A 14,920-nucleotide genomic window follows, 5' to 3' on the forward strand; every position below is an offset into this window, starting at 1 on the left:
TAATTAAATAGAATTTTGTACCAAAAGATAAATCCAACTATCTACAGGCAGCTGATCTTCAACAATGAGTCAGTCTGTTCAATGGGGAAGAAACCGTCTGAGTTAGTTAAAGTTTATTGTGCCAACCTGGCAGATAAACACATATGGGGTTAAATGAAGAGCGAAGAGATAAATGGCTTGGCTGAGCCTCGCCTTTCTAGTTCTCAGGTCTCTTGCTTTGTGATGGTCGGACCAGGGTGCAGCTGCCTTAGCCAGTTCCCTGCTTCAGCTGGTAAGGCTCACTTCCTGCAAGACATCCCCAAGGAGAAGACACATGAACCTACCCCAGTGCAGCCCTGGGTGCTGGAGCAACCATGTGGAGAACCCTGCCAGCACCGAAATGCTTACACATTCACTGATTCAGCTTTCTTCCTGCAGTCAGCATCATTGCGTCTGTTTTGTGAGACGGAGGAGGACTTCGTGGATTGGTGTTGGACATATAGGTTAATGTTGGACTTGTGGGCTTGGGCAGCACTGGGTTGGAATGTTTTCCTGAAGTGCACTTAACCTTTATATAAAACTCTCTTATACATGAGTTTCTGTGGATTTGTTTCTCCAAAGTACCCAGACTAACACACTGTCTTTCCCAACAAACGGTTGAAACAAACTGGATATCTATTTGCAGAAAAGTTAAACAGGATCCATAGCTCACACTCTACACACACAAAAAAAAAATGGATCAAGGATTCAAATGTTAAAGCTACAACTACTAACTTCCTAGAACAATGTGGAGCAAAATGGCTGTTGTTCCTGCTGCTTGGTGCAATCCAGTTGATTCCAACTCATGTACAACAAGTAATAATACCTGGTCCTATGCCAGTCTCACGATTCCTGCTCTGTTTCAGCTCAATGTTTCACCTGCCGCATCAATCCATATCTTCCTCTTTCATTAACCCTTCACTTCACTAAGCATAATGTCCTTTTCTAGAGACTCATCTCTCGTGAAAACATGTTCAAAGTATGTCTTCCTAGTTGCCATCCTAGTTTCTTAGAAGCATCCTTATCTGCGGTCTCAGCCACGTCCAGGGTTGGCAGTACCCTTGGCACACCAGACTCACAGGAAAAGCATACCCCGGAGGAAGCTGAGAAAGAAAAAAAAAGAAGCATTCTTGTACTTCCTCCAAGACAGATTCCGGTGTTCTTCTGGCAGTCCATAGCACTTTCGATATTCTTTAACTAAGTGAGGGTATCTAATTTTTTAAAGAAATGGTCTCTCAAACACAACTTAAAAAATGCACAAATAACTAAAGATAAATTAAGTAACTGGAGCCTCCTAAAAATAAGTGCTTACACTCAAAAGACTTTACCAAAAGAATAAAAAAAGAATCTCCAGACTAGGAAATTTGTTCACAACATATCTGCTAAGGTTCCAATTCCTAAAATATACAGAAACTTCTATAACTCACAAAACAATCAGAAAAAGACATGAGCAAGCAATTCACCAAAGAGGATACTCGGGTAGCCAACAAATACATGATCATTAGCCACTGTTGCTATTGTTAGATGGCATCAAGTCATTTCTGACTCCTATCAACCCTTTATGCTAGAGAACTCCACACTGCCTAGTCTTATGCCATCCTCATAATTGTTACTATGTTTGTGCCTGTGTTTGCAGCCGCTGTGACACTCTATCCCCTCGACAGTCTTCCTCCTTTTTGATGACCCTCCACTGTATCAAACATCATATCCTTTTCCAAGGATTGGGGTCTCCTCATAACATATCCAAAGTATGTGCGATGAAGTCTCACCATCCATGCTTCTAATGAGAATTCTGGTGTACTTCTTCCCATTTGTTTATTCTTCAGGCAGTCCATCGTATTTTCAATATTCCTTGCACCATAATTCACATGCTTCCAGACTAAGACATATTATGAAGAAAATCCTATTAGTCTACTTCTTTACTTTAAATAGATGACCAATTAAAACCTATGAATAGCGGTGGAACACTGCCTGCAATCGTGCCAGAAAAGGAGTGCCTGAGGTTGAAAAGGAGATACCTGAAAGATGACTGCAGCAGAGGTACTTCCTCAAAGTAGAGTTGACCATATAAGATGGATGGAGTAAGGCTTTTAGAACCTTCTTTTGCTGATATGGTATAACGCAAATTAAAAAGAAACAGCTGCAAACAGCCATTAATAATCACAATGTGAAATGGATATGAAATATGAATCTAGGAAATTTTAAGTTGTAAAAAGTGAAGTGGTCCACACAAAGATGAGTATTCTAAGCATTAGCAATCTGAAAAAGACTGATATGACCATTATAATTGGATAATCATATGATCTACAATGCTAGACACGACAAATTGAAGAACAGTGTTACATTCACCACTAAGAAGAACATTTTAAGATCTATCCTGGACATTCACTCACTCTCTCACTCTCTCACACTCACTCACTCTCTCACTAATTCACTCACTCACTCTCACTAATTCACTCACTGTCTCACCCACTCACTCTCTCAGTCTCTCTCTCACTCTCACTCACTCACCCACTCACTCACTCTCACTCACTCACCCACTCACTCTCTCTCTCACACTCACTCACCCACTCACTCTCTCACTCTCTCAAACTCACTCACTCACTCTCTCACTAATTCAACCACTCACTCTCTCTCACTAATTCACTCACTCACTCTCACTAATTCACTCACTCACTAATTCACTCACTCAAACTCTCTCACTAATTCACTCACTTACTCTCACTAATTCACTCACTCTCTCACTAATAAGAGAGAAAAAAAAGGAAAAAAAAAAGAAGATCTATCCTGAAGTACAGCTCTATCAGTGATGAGATTATATCCACATACCTAAAAGAAAGACCAATTACTATGACTATTATTCAAATTTATGCACCAACCACTAATGCCAAAGATGAAATTTATTACAAATTATATAGTATGAAATTGACCAAACATATCATCAAGATATATTGGTAATCACTGATGATTGGGATTGAAAAGTTGGAAACCCAGAGGAAGAGTCAGTAGTTGGAAAATACAGCCGCAGTAACAGAAGTGAAGCCTGAGATCACAGGCTAGAATTTTGCAAGACCAAGCACCTATACAATGTAAATAACTTGTTCAACTACATGAAAGGCAATTATGCACATGGACATCACTGGATTTAAAAAAAACAGGAATCAAACTGACTCCATCTGGGGAAAGAGATATGAAGAAGTTCAATATCATAAGTTAGAGCAAGTCTAGGTAGGGGCTGACTATAGAACAGGCCATCAATTCTTCACACACAAGTTCAAGCTGAAGTTAAAGAAAATTAAATTAGTCCACAAAAGATAAAGTACAACCTTGAGTACACCTCACTTGAACTTAAAGAACAACTCAAGAATAGACTTATGATATGCACATAAATCAACCTTGTTAGCTGAAAGTGAATTACTTACTGGTGAAGATCAGAGGCTATTGCTTCATTATGAATTAATGCTCAACATCAAAAGAACAAAATTCCTTACAGTCAATAAATGACATCATGGTAACTAGAGAAAATGCTGACTTTGACAAGGATTCAATTTTACTTGATTCTACAACTAACACTCATGGAAGCAGGAGTCGAGAAATCACACAATGTAGCAAATCTGCTACAAAAAAACCTCCTTAATAGTGTTAAAAAGCAAAGATGTCACTTTGAGGGCTAAGGTGTGCCTGACCAAAGCCAGGGTATTTTCCATTGCCTCCTATGCATGTGAGAGCTGGACCACAAATAAGGAAAACTAGACAGCAATCGATGCATTTGAATTATGATCCTGGAGACGAGTATTGAAATTACCATGGACTATTAGAAAAACAAATGTGTTTGGGAAGAAGTACAGCCAGAATGCTCCCTAGAATCAAGGCTGGCAAGCCTCATTTCATATAGATGGCACATGTTAGCAGGTGGGCCTACACCCCGGAAAGGGTCATTGTGCTTGGAAAAGTAGACAGTCAGCAAAAAGAGAAAAAGGTCCACAATGAAAGGTAATGGCCACAGGGGCTCAAACATAGCAGCAAGTATGAGGCTGGCACAGGACTGAGCAATGCTTTCTTCTTGTCCATAGGGTCACTATTAGTAGGAGCTGACTGAACAGCACCTAACAACAAAAAGGGTCAGATACACCAGAAACTGAAGGACCTCAAGGCTATTGCCCTACGATAGTCTTTGAACTTGGAATTGAAGTTATTCCGGGAGGTCACTTTTATCCAAAAAAAAAAAAACCTAAAAATATAAATAATACTACCTGTGAAGAATATGCTCCCTTAAAAATCAACTATAGAAGATCAAACCATCAACATTTACCCAAAAGGAAAGATGAGAAGAAAGGAGGGCCAGGCATGCTTGATCAATGGAAACACACTAACAAAATGGAACTCATGAGAATACTGACACATCATAAAAACTGGAAGAAATGTCATCAAACAATTTATATAAAAATTGTTAAATGGTATACTGGTGCATACAGGAGCTGGAGGCACAGGGAATCCAGGGTGGATGATACCTTCAGGACCAGGGGTGTGAGGGGCGATACTGGGAGAGTAGAGGGTGAGTGGGTTGGAAAGGGGGAACCGATTACAAGGATCTACATGTGACCTCCTCCCTGGGAGGACAACAGAAAAGTGGGTGAAGGGAGATGTCGGACAGGGCAAGATATGACAAAATAATAATTTATAAATTATTGGGGAGGGGGTGAGCGGGGAGGGAGGGGATAAAAGAGGACTTGATGCAAAGGACTTAAGTGGAGAACAAATGTTTTGAGAATGATGAGGGCAAAGAATGTACAGATGTGCTTTATACAATTGATATATGTATGGATTGTGATAAGAGTTGTATGAGTCCCTAATAAAATGTTAAAAGAAAAAAAGTATTTGCTATGAACCAAAAAAAATTGTTAAATGGGAAACTTTCTTATTTGCTAAGAAAAAAAAAGGTTACAGGAGAAATTACTCTATATCTTAAAATAAAAAAGTCTACTCTCTGGTTCCAACCAAATGATTAAATTTATCTGAGAGCAATAAGAGAATTAAGCCAGAAGAAATTAATTTTCTATATGCTTATGGGAAAGTACATTTTCCAATTATATATGTCTTTTCTCAATTTGTTTCTATTCATAAGCCAATGTCTAACTACAAATTTCATGACATTCTGCTTCATTCTATAAATCAATAATGAAATGGATACTCCAATTATATTTACAGAAATAATTCTTGTAGAATAACTTTTTTTCCACAGGACTTTCATATGCATTTGCTCATTTGCTGCTCACAAAAAGAATCGGGTATGAGGAATATTCTAATAGTATCCATGTGCAACAGCAGAGAAACTGCAATTCAGAAAGTGTGGAAAACTGGCCCAAGCCACCTCCAGCGGACTAAGGAGTAGAGCCACAGTCTGAGCCAGATTTTCCAAATGCAAAGCACAGGCCTTTTTACCACCGCCTGGTGGTTTCAGGAGGCACTGGAAACATTGATGAAGATGAACTTGCATTTCTCATCATGTTTTCTATAAGTTATTATTGACTTAGTGCATCAAGATGGTACTCCCTGGGCTGATATGTCAAATATGGTATAAAGGATCAGTATTCTAAAACATTCTTGCCCAGTCTTGAAGACTTAAAATATAATCTTTGGAGAACCCCTGGGAAGATCTCCACCCCTGACCTTCAAAACCATTTATGCATCTGCCTTCGTGACATCCACACTTTGAAATCTAAGAGGTATCTCCAAATTAGCATATCGAAAACAAAACTTTTCAGCCCTTTCCAAAAAACTTTCTCATCACTCAAAATGGGTCATCCACATGTCAGTCCACATGGTACCACCATGCACCAATTACTGAAGACAAAAATAGCCAAAGTGTCTTCCACCATTATACTTATATGCATCCAATACATCAGCAAGTCCTGTCAACCTTCACTCCAATGTCCACTTCACTCCATGGACTTTATAGATGGCATGGTATTCTAAGTTACCATTATTTCTCACTTGCAGTGGCAAGAACCACATTTGCCTGAAGCATGTCCTTACAGCTGCATGTGCCATTTTCTAGAAGTAAAAATCTCCCTAGATGCATCTGAGAACGCGGATGAAGATGGTCAGCAACGCAAGGGTGGTGGACAAGGATCCTCAGAGAAATGTGAGCTGAAGTCTAAAGGGGGGAAAATCCAAGTGTGCAACAGAAAAAAGCTGGCAGTCGAGAGATCCCTTTGGCCATGGTAATTCAGAGAGCTTTAGAGTTCCGGAAGACGATAAAATCAATGCAGGAGGAGGGCAGGCTAGAGATTGAATCTAAGGACTTATCAGTATGTCCATGGTATTTAAGCCTTGGAACTAGATAAGATTACCCAGACAAAGTGAAGACAGAGATGAAAGCCAAGACAAAGTTCCAGAATAGTACAATGTTGAACATGTCATGGAAGATGTAGCTACAGGAAATTACAGTAACTATGAACTAAGGTGAACAGGCCAGGGTGGTATCAAAGAAGCTTAAAACAAGGTATTTCCTGTTTTAAAACAGGAGTTGATTGTGTATCCAAGTAAAATAAAATTCTTGTCCACGCCAGTCTCTGCTTATCATGGTCCTTTGTATTGGGCCACTTGGGAGGATTTTTGTTTTCAGTATGTTGAGGTGTCGTCTATACTGAAATCTTTGGTTGCCATTAATAAGAGTTTCTAGACTTCTTCAGTTTCAGCACGCAAGGTAGTGATATTTGCATATCACAGGTTGTTAATGAGTCTCCCTACAATCCCAATGCCATGTTCTTCTTCATATTATTTACTTCTTGAATTATTTACTCAGCAGACAGAAGGACTAAGTATGGTGAAAAATACAACCCTGACACACAGTTTTCCTGATTTCAAACCATGCCTCTTATTCTGCTTGAAAAACTGCCTTTTGGTCTACGTCCAGGTTTCACGTGAGCACAACGAGGCGTTCTGGAATTCCAGTTCTCCCCACAGTTTGTTATGTTCTACACAGTCAAATGCCTTTGCACAAAGAGTCAAAACACAGGGAAGCATCTTTCTGGTATTCTCTGTGTTCAGCCAAGATCCAGCTAGTATCTGCCATGATTCCCCTGATTCATATCTTCTGAATCCAGCTTGAACTGATGGAAGTTCCCTATAAATATCCTGCTATAGCCATTATTTTAATTTCATTCAGAAAAACTTTACTTATATGTGACATGAGTGACACTGTTCAATAACGTCGATATAAAACTACATAATCGTAAGGTTAAATAGGGTCACATCTGGGAACATGAAGGGCTGTCCAGACAAAATGTTGACTAAAAGGAATACAAAGTAAAAGACCGGTCGCCCTTGTCTTTGCATGATCCTTGCCCTAGCAAACCTGCTGTGCAAAGCACAAGAGCTTCCAACCTGATGCTTCAGAGGCTCCAATCACTAAGCATTCATTTCAAGGCACCTCTGAGTGCTTACCCAACTGGGTCACCAAGAAACTCCCATAAAAGGTTTTAAAACATAATAAATAGGGAAAGACATATATAGCAAAAGTACACAAAAGACACAAGAAAAATATCAACTCAGTACAGTGATTATATCTGGAAACATAAGAGAAGGCTAAACAGGGAATTCAATTGAATTCATAGTTTTAGCATTTACACTGGATGGCAAATAAAGGTGCTCTTTGTATTAGGTGGATGGAGTCAGGGTGCAGTATAGCACTGAAGAAACATACAACTTTCCTCTAGTTCTTTAATGCCCTCCACCCCACCCCACTATCATGATCCCAATTCTACCTTACAAATCCGGCTAGACCAGAGGATGTACATGGGTACATATCAGAGCTGGAAACACAGGGAATCCAGGACAGATGACCTCCCCAGGACTGATAATAAGCGTGGCGATACCAGGAGGGCAAAGGAAAGGCAGGAGAAAGAGGGAACCGATCACAATGATGTATATATAACCCCCTCCCTGGGGGACAGACAACAGAAAAGTGGGTGAAATGCGACATTGGTTATCGTAAGACATGAAAAAATAATAATTTATAAATTATCAAGGGTTTATGGGGGAGGAGTAAAAATGAGGAACTGAAACCAAGGGCTCAAGTATAAAGAAAATGTTTTGAGAATGATGATGGGAACAAATGTATAAATGAGTTTGACACCATGGATGGGTGTATGGATTGTGATAAGAGTTGTATGAGCCCCCAATAAAATGATTTTGTTTTAAAAAGGTACATGGTCCCCAGCTATTACAAGATATAGCATCTGGAGTCTTAAAGGCTTAAAGTGAAACAAGCAGCCATCCAGCAGAGAAACAGCAAGCCCACATGGAAGAAGCACACCAGCCTGTGTGATCATGAGGTGTCATCGGGACCAGGTAACAGGCATCAGAAGACCCTTAACAAACAAACAAAAACATATTGTTGAGAATGAGGTGGGTCAGAGCAGAGACACAAAGCCCATCTGTAGACAATGGAACATTCCCCCACAAAGGGGTCACAGGGAAGGGATGAGCCAACCAGGGTGCACAAAAGCACCAGTGAAACACATAATATCCCTCTGGTTCCTTGAGGCTTCCTCACCCTCCACTATCATGACCCCAGTGCTGGCTCTCACTTCGGACTAAACTGGAGCATGTGCACAGGTATAGATAAGAGATAAGAGCTCACAACACATGCAATCCAGGCGCAGGAATGGAAATAGCAATACCAGAAGGGTAGGGAGAAGGTTGGGGGGGTGGGGAGAATGAGGGAAGGAAGGGGGAACCAATCATAATGATCAACACACAACACACACACCCTCCAAGGGGAAGAACAACAGAAACCATGGGGGAAGGGTGACAGCAGTCAGTGTGCGATATGAAAATAATAATAATTTACAATCTATCAAGGGATCACGAGTGTGGGGGGTTGGGAGGGGGAAAGCGGATCTGATACCAAGGGCTCAACAGAAAGTAATTGTCTAGACAAGAATGACGGCAACATATGTATAAATATGCCTGATACAATTGATGTATGGATTGTGATAAGTGTTGAAAGAGCCCCCAATAAAATGGTCTTTTAATAAGATGGTCTTTTAAGCATTTGGCTGCCAATGACAAGGTCAGCAAGTCAAGCCTACCAGCCCCTCCTCAGGAGAGAAATGAGGCCGCCTGCTCCCATAGGGAATAAAGGGGAGTCGCTGTCAAGTAGTTCAGCAAAGAAAGGAATGTTTGTAAACTGATTGTGGTAGCAATTGTATGATACTGCTTGATGTGATGGAATGATGGAATGATATCTGTATTAACTCCCAATAAAATGGTTTTGAAAAAAAGTCACAGCCCCACCATGGACCAGGATGTGCATTGCCTGGCTAACATGCACAACGCATTGAAGTGGGTTGCTGCAATATAGTTAGGTTAAACTTTAGCACCTTATCATTTGATCTACCTTATGATTCATTTTCAGTTATTCTAGTTTTTAATATTTTATGCTCTCTTTTCAATTGAGATTTTGTGTTTCATTTTGTTATTCTTGCTAGTTCTGTTTTTTGATGTTTTTCTTAGTGTGAAATCCAGGATAGGTAAATCTGTAGAGACAGTACCTAGATTATCGGTTCCTTGGGGGTGTGCCAGGGGAGGTGGGGGGGGAGAACGGGGAGTTAATAAGGATGAGCTTAAGAATGAAGACAATTGCTCTAAAACTGCTTGTGGTGATGATTGTACAACTTTTGCTGATGTGACTGAACTACTGAATTGTATGACATGCAAATTATATGTCAATAAAATTCTTGAGAGAAAAATAAGTACAGTCTCACAAACTCTAAATAAGGTCATTGAGTCAGAACCGACTGGCAACTGTGGCTATGGTTTAGTTTTTGTATCCATAAAACTAACGGTGGTGATTGACACTCCTTGGAGCATGTAGGTGACAAGCAGTGTTCTAAACCATCAAGGATTGTAAGAGAGCCCAAGGGCTTGGTATGGTTTCAAACATACAGGAACTTAGGAATTTCTTTTAAAAACCTAGTGGTGTTGACAGGTAAATGTGATGTCAACCACACAGTTGGCAGTTCAAGCCCATCAGCAGCTTCATGAGAGAAAGATGAGGCTGCTGTCTCTGTAAAGATATATGAAACCTCGGAAACCCAATATAAGGTCTCTGTGAGTCAGAATTAATGCACTGGCCGTGGGTCCTTCTTGAAGAACCCGCCACAGGACAAGCTTCAGCCAACAGAGGAGTGACACACGCACAAAAAAAATCTCAGGGCGTTTCCATAACTGCCTATCTAATATCAAGTCAAAGGCAGATACGAAGATCAAATATGAATAGTCAAATGTTATATATTATAACTGGTAAATATTGCAATCAAGAAAAGTGTAATAAAAGAGGAATGTATCATCAGCTCATTGATTCCAAAGAGCTGGAATACCATTAAAAACTGTTGAACCATAGAGTAAAATATTAAATAACAATTCAGGGACTTGGAGAAATGAGAACACACTACAAGGGATCGTGGAGTCTGACAACTTCTCTTACTATCTTTTTAAAAAAACAAATGATTTTGTTGAAACTATGTTAACGCTTTGCAGACTTAGAAAAAAAGCAAAACCAGTAAGATATGTGTGTGCGTGTATAAACTAATTCTGCTCAGTGAGAAGGTCTAGAACCAATGGCATCCTCCTACCAAAGAAATTAATTCTCACTCATAACTTGGGCTCTAAATTCTATTCTTCAGTAAAAGAAGTCAACCTCCTTAAGGAACTAATGGGCATGGGAAAAGTACAAGAGGCGCTTGGAATAATTTATGTTGCTGGAAACTTAAAAAAAAAAAAAGATGCAATACCAATAATGGAGACAGGTCGAAGAAGGAGCTTACCAAATCTGGGACAATATAAACATCAAATACATAATAATAATAATAATAATAGACAATTATCCTACAATAAAATAAGAATCTATAAATCTATAGTGATATAATTGAATAAATCCACACCATAGGGATATAAATAAACAACTGAACACATAAATAAATATGAGAAAGAGGAAAGTCATTCCTTAAAGTAGAACTCCAGCTAATAAACACAGGAAGAATAATTGAAAGAGAAAAATCACCTTTTAGTAAACACTACAGTAATAAGTATTGCAGGCGAGAATCATCAATACACGCTAAAATCATTGAATTGAACTACGAAAAGAAATTTAATACTCAGAGTCAGAGAGTTTCAAAATATCTCTCCATATAATACTTTTTAAACTCAAAAGGAAATAAATATAGTAATGTTACAAAGGAGAATATTGGAGGAGTCATCTTAATCGAGCGATCAGACCTAACAGCACCAGCATATGACATATCAGATCATGACGTGCACTGAGAATACAACATCACTTTTATGACAACTGTTTGAAAATCTTAAGATTATGAAAAGGAAGGAAAGGAGGGAGGAAGGGAGAGGAGAGAGGAGGAGGGAGAGAGATGGAGGGATGGAGAGACAGGGAGAGAGAGAGAGACAGAGAGAGGCACGATTGTAACAGGCAGGCAAAAAACTAAGGAACTATGCAGATGAAGGGAGAAGACGAAGCTTTCTACTCTCATAAAGAGTTACACTCTCAGAAGCCGTCGAGGCAGTTTTGCCCTGTCCTGTAAGGCTGCGAGTCAGAATAGATTCCATGGCACCTAGTTTGCATTATCTAGATGAATCTCCATGATTACTTGCAACATTTCATCTGGAGTAGAATCCAGGAAACTAGAAAAAGGGCATCAGTGGACAGCTGGGAAAATAAAAAACATCTGTATGTCAGATAACTTTATCAGTCTTCGTTTCTTGATTTTGATCATTGTATTGTACTTAATAAAAACATTAACATTTGGGGAATCTGGGTGCAAGGTATAAAGAAATTCTTTCATTGAGGTTGGAACTGTTTACTGAATCTAGAAATATTTAAACTAAAAAAATAAATTTTAAAACCATAAAAAATAACCTTCTTCAAAGCCATGAGTCAGTGCCAGAGTTGGAGACTGCAGGCCCCAGGCTTCCACACAGCCCGGGACCCTTCAGCAGTATTAAAGACTCTCAGGTGCCAGGGACGGTGCTAAACACCTTACACAGCTTCTCTCGTGCGTATCTTCCCCCATGCCTCTCCTTGTCATCATCCTCAGAAGGCACAGAGAAGGTAGGAAATGTTTCCCATATCCTACAATCAGGCAGGAGTAGGGGACCCTGGCTGGTGCAAGCAGTTAAGGAGTTAGCTGCTAAATGAAAAGGCAGCATTTTGAGTCCCTTCAAAGGTGGCTCATAAAAAAATAAAAAGTCTAGCAATTTACTTCCAAAAGAGCAGCCACACAAACCCTATGGGCCATCGCTCTGCTCTGATACACAAGGAGGCTTCATGAGTCAGAATCGGGTTTGGAGTGAGAAGTAGGGCTACAGGGAGTCCTAGTGGTACAGGTGATCAACCCTCGGCTGCTGAGTCAGCAGTTCTCAGCCTGTGGGTCGCGACCCCTTTAGGAGTCGAACGACCCTTTCACAGGGGTCGCCTGATGCATCACAGTAGCAAAATGACTGTGATGAAGGAGCAACGAAAATTATTTTATGGTCGGGGGTCACCACCACACAAGGAACTGTATGAAAGGGTCGTAGCATTGGGAAGGTTGAGAACCACTGTGATAAGTGAAAGGTCCAAACCACGAGCAGCTCCATGGGAGAAAAACCTAGCAGTCTGCTTCTCTAAAGAAATCCTACCTGGGAAACCTATGACTTAGTTCTACACCACCCTATAGAGTGTGTTTCATCAATGTGTTGGCAGTGTGAAAAGGAGACTACAATTTGAACACAATCTGTCTGACTCTACAGTCCACGGGGTCCTACTCTTAACCAGTTCCCTAAGAAGCCCTGGTGGGGCAATGGTTAAGTAGTCTGCTACTAACGGAAAGGTCAGAGGTTTGATCTCACCCAACATGTACAGGAGAAAAGATGCAGAAGCCTGCTCACATAAAGATTACAGCCTGTGAAACTCTAAGGGAAGATCCGTTCTCTCATGCACAGGGCTAGAATTGGCTACGTGACAAAGACCCCTGTAAAACAGATGCTCTGTGGGTAGCTTCTCTAAAACCCAGAGATTGTGAAGATTTTAAATGCAACTGTCAAAAGCTTTAAAACCCAATAGAGGGTTAGAAATCAAGAACGCCTTTTGGAAATGAAAATAAAAGAATGATGAAAGAGAGATGAGAAAAGAATTATCAGATATCAATCCAGCAGGTCTGGGATAAGGCTAATAGGATTTCCAGAAAGAGAGACAAAGAAAATATAGCGTAGCATCATCAAAGAAAAATATCAAAGAAAGACCCCCAGAGCTAAGAGGCGCAGGAGTGTATAAACTGAAAGGCTTTCCTAGTGGTGACCAGGGCAAATGAAAAACACTCAGACCTAGACGCATCCATCACTGTTCAATTTTAGATAGCAAGGGTAAAGAAGAGAGCCAAAAAACCTCCAGAGCAGGAAAAAAACCCAAAATTAAAAGCAGGTCACCCCCAAAAGAGTAAGAAACACCGTCAGATTTCTCTTTAGTGACACTGGGTTACCAAAAATAAGTGAGTATAACCAATCATGTCCTGAGGGAAAATAATTTCAACCTAGAACTGAAGTAAATGATTAATCAAATGAAGTTTAAAAATGCAGATAATTTTAGATCCACAAGAGCTCAAAAAATGAATTTCTCATTTTTTATAGTTCGAATTGTGTCCCTTCAAAAATATCTGCCACCTTGTCTGGCCTATGATTCTCAGTAGTACACAATCATCCTCCATGTTGGGATCTATGCGTTCTAAATGCTTACCTCTATGACATTGACAGAGACCTTGTATTGCAGTGGATTCAACCCTGAGCTAACTAACTGTAAGGCTACGGATTCAAATCCATCCACCAGTACATAGGAGAAAGATGAGGCTATCTTTCTATAGTAAATATAAAAAGTAAATAAATCTAATAAATAGATTTAGTTTGAGAAATCCAGTGGAGCAGTTCTACTATGCTCTAGAAGGTAACTATGAGTTGGAACTGACTAGACAGAAATAGGTTCTTTATAATGTTCAGGAGCTAGTGAGTGAACAATTTGGGATCCACACCCAACCTCCTCCAGCAACAGCATCAAAGAGAAGAAGCCAACTCCACTCGTGTGCAAGAATGATGCCTATGAGGCAGAGATTAGACATGCCTCTACCTTCCTTTACCCTGTTCTGACACCCTATGACACCCTACTTCTCTGTTGAGTTTGGGAATTCATGGCAATGGCCATATGGAACTCATAGATAATACTCAATGATGGGACTTAATAGGAAAGCTACAAGAACACAGTTCTTTTATCTATAACATCTCTTCTAATTCATGCTGGCATGCAGGTCTCTCTGGTCCTCAGCCTCTCAGTCATACGCTCACTTGACCTCAGCCTTGCTCTGTGGGCTAGGAAGCCTGCTGCTCGGCCTGCTGGCTCATGAGGCTCCTCTGCTCTGTCTCATGATTTCAGGGTTGAGGCCTCTGGACCCCTGCTGCCTCCATCATTTCAACCAGGTATCTCCAGTGAGCTCCACTGGTGGCTCTTCTTTCCTGTTGCTCACTGTGTTATTTCTCCCCGTTTCTAAGATGCTGAGCTTACATACCCGGTAGAGACACAAAACTGACTGATCGCTTAGTGTTTCAATCACCTTACTTGCATGGGCTTACCCAGTCATTTGGCAGGAGTTATAAAGATAAGGATAGAAGAGTCATACCAAGAAATTTCACCTCATCATAAGTAGGTTACAATCTACAGGATCAGGTTTTATCTTAATCTTTTTTAAATCTATATACTGGGGACTTGGGTGAAGGTTTACAGAGCAAATGAGGCGCCCAGTCAACATTCCCACACGTTTTGCTTCACTGATTGCAGTCCCTACCATTTCTACCATGT

General features: G+C 40.2%; 1 protein-coding gene and 1 non-coding gene across 2 annotated transcripts in view; one reads left to right on the forward strand and one right to left on the reverse strand.

Annotated features, from left to right (window-relative positions):
• The window catches only part of ZMAT3 (zinc finger matrin-type 3), a 41,632-nt gene that overhangs the window by 18,027 nt on the left and 8,685 nt on the right, over nucleotides 1–14,920 (reverse strand). The gene's annotated exons all lie outside the window — the stretch shown is intronic.
• LOC142455809 (small Cajal body-specific RNA 13) lies at nucleotides 1,041–1,281 on the forward strand. The gene has a single exon (XR_012785934.1).

This window comes from Tenrec ecaudatus, chromosome 8, assembly GCF_050624435.1.
Source record: "Tenrec ecaudatus isolate mTenEca1 chromosome 8, mTenEca1.hap1, whole genome shotgun sequence".
Taxonomy (NCBI): Eukaryota; Metazoa; Chordata; class Mammalia; order Afrosoricida; family Tenrecidae; genus Tenrec; species Tenrec ecaudatus.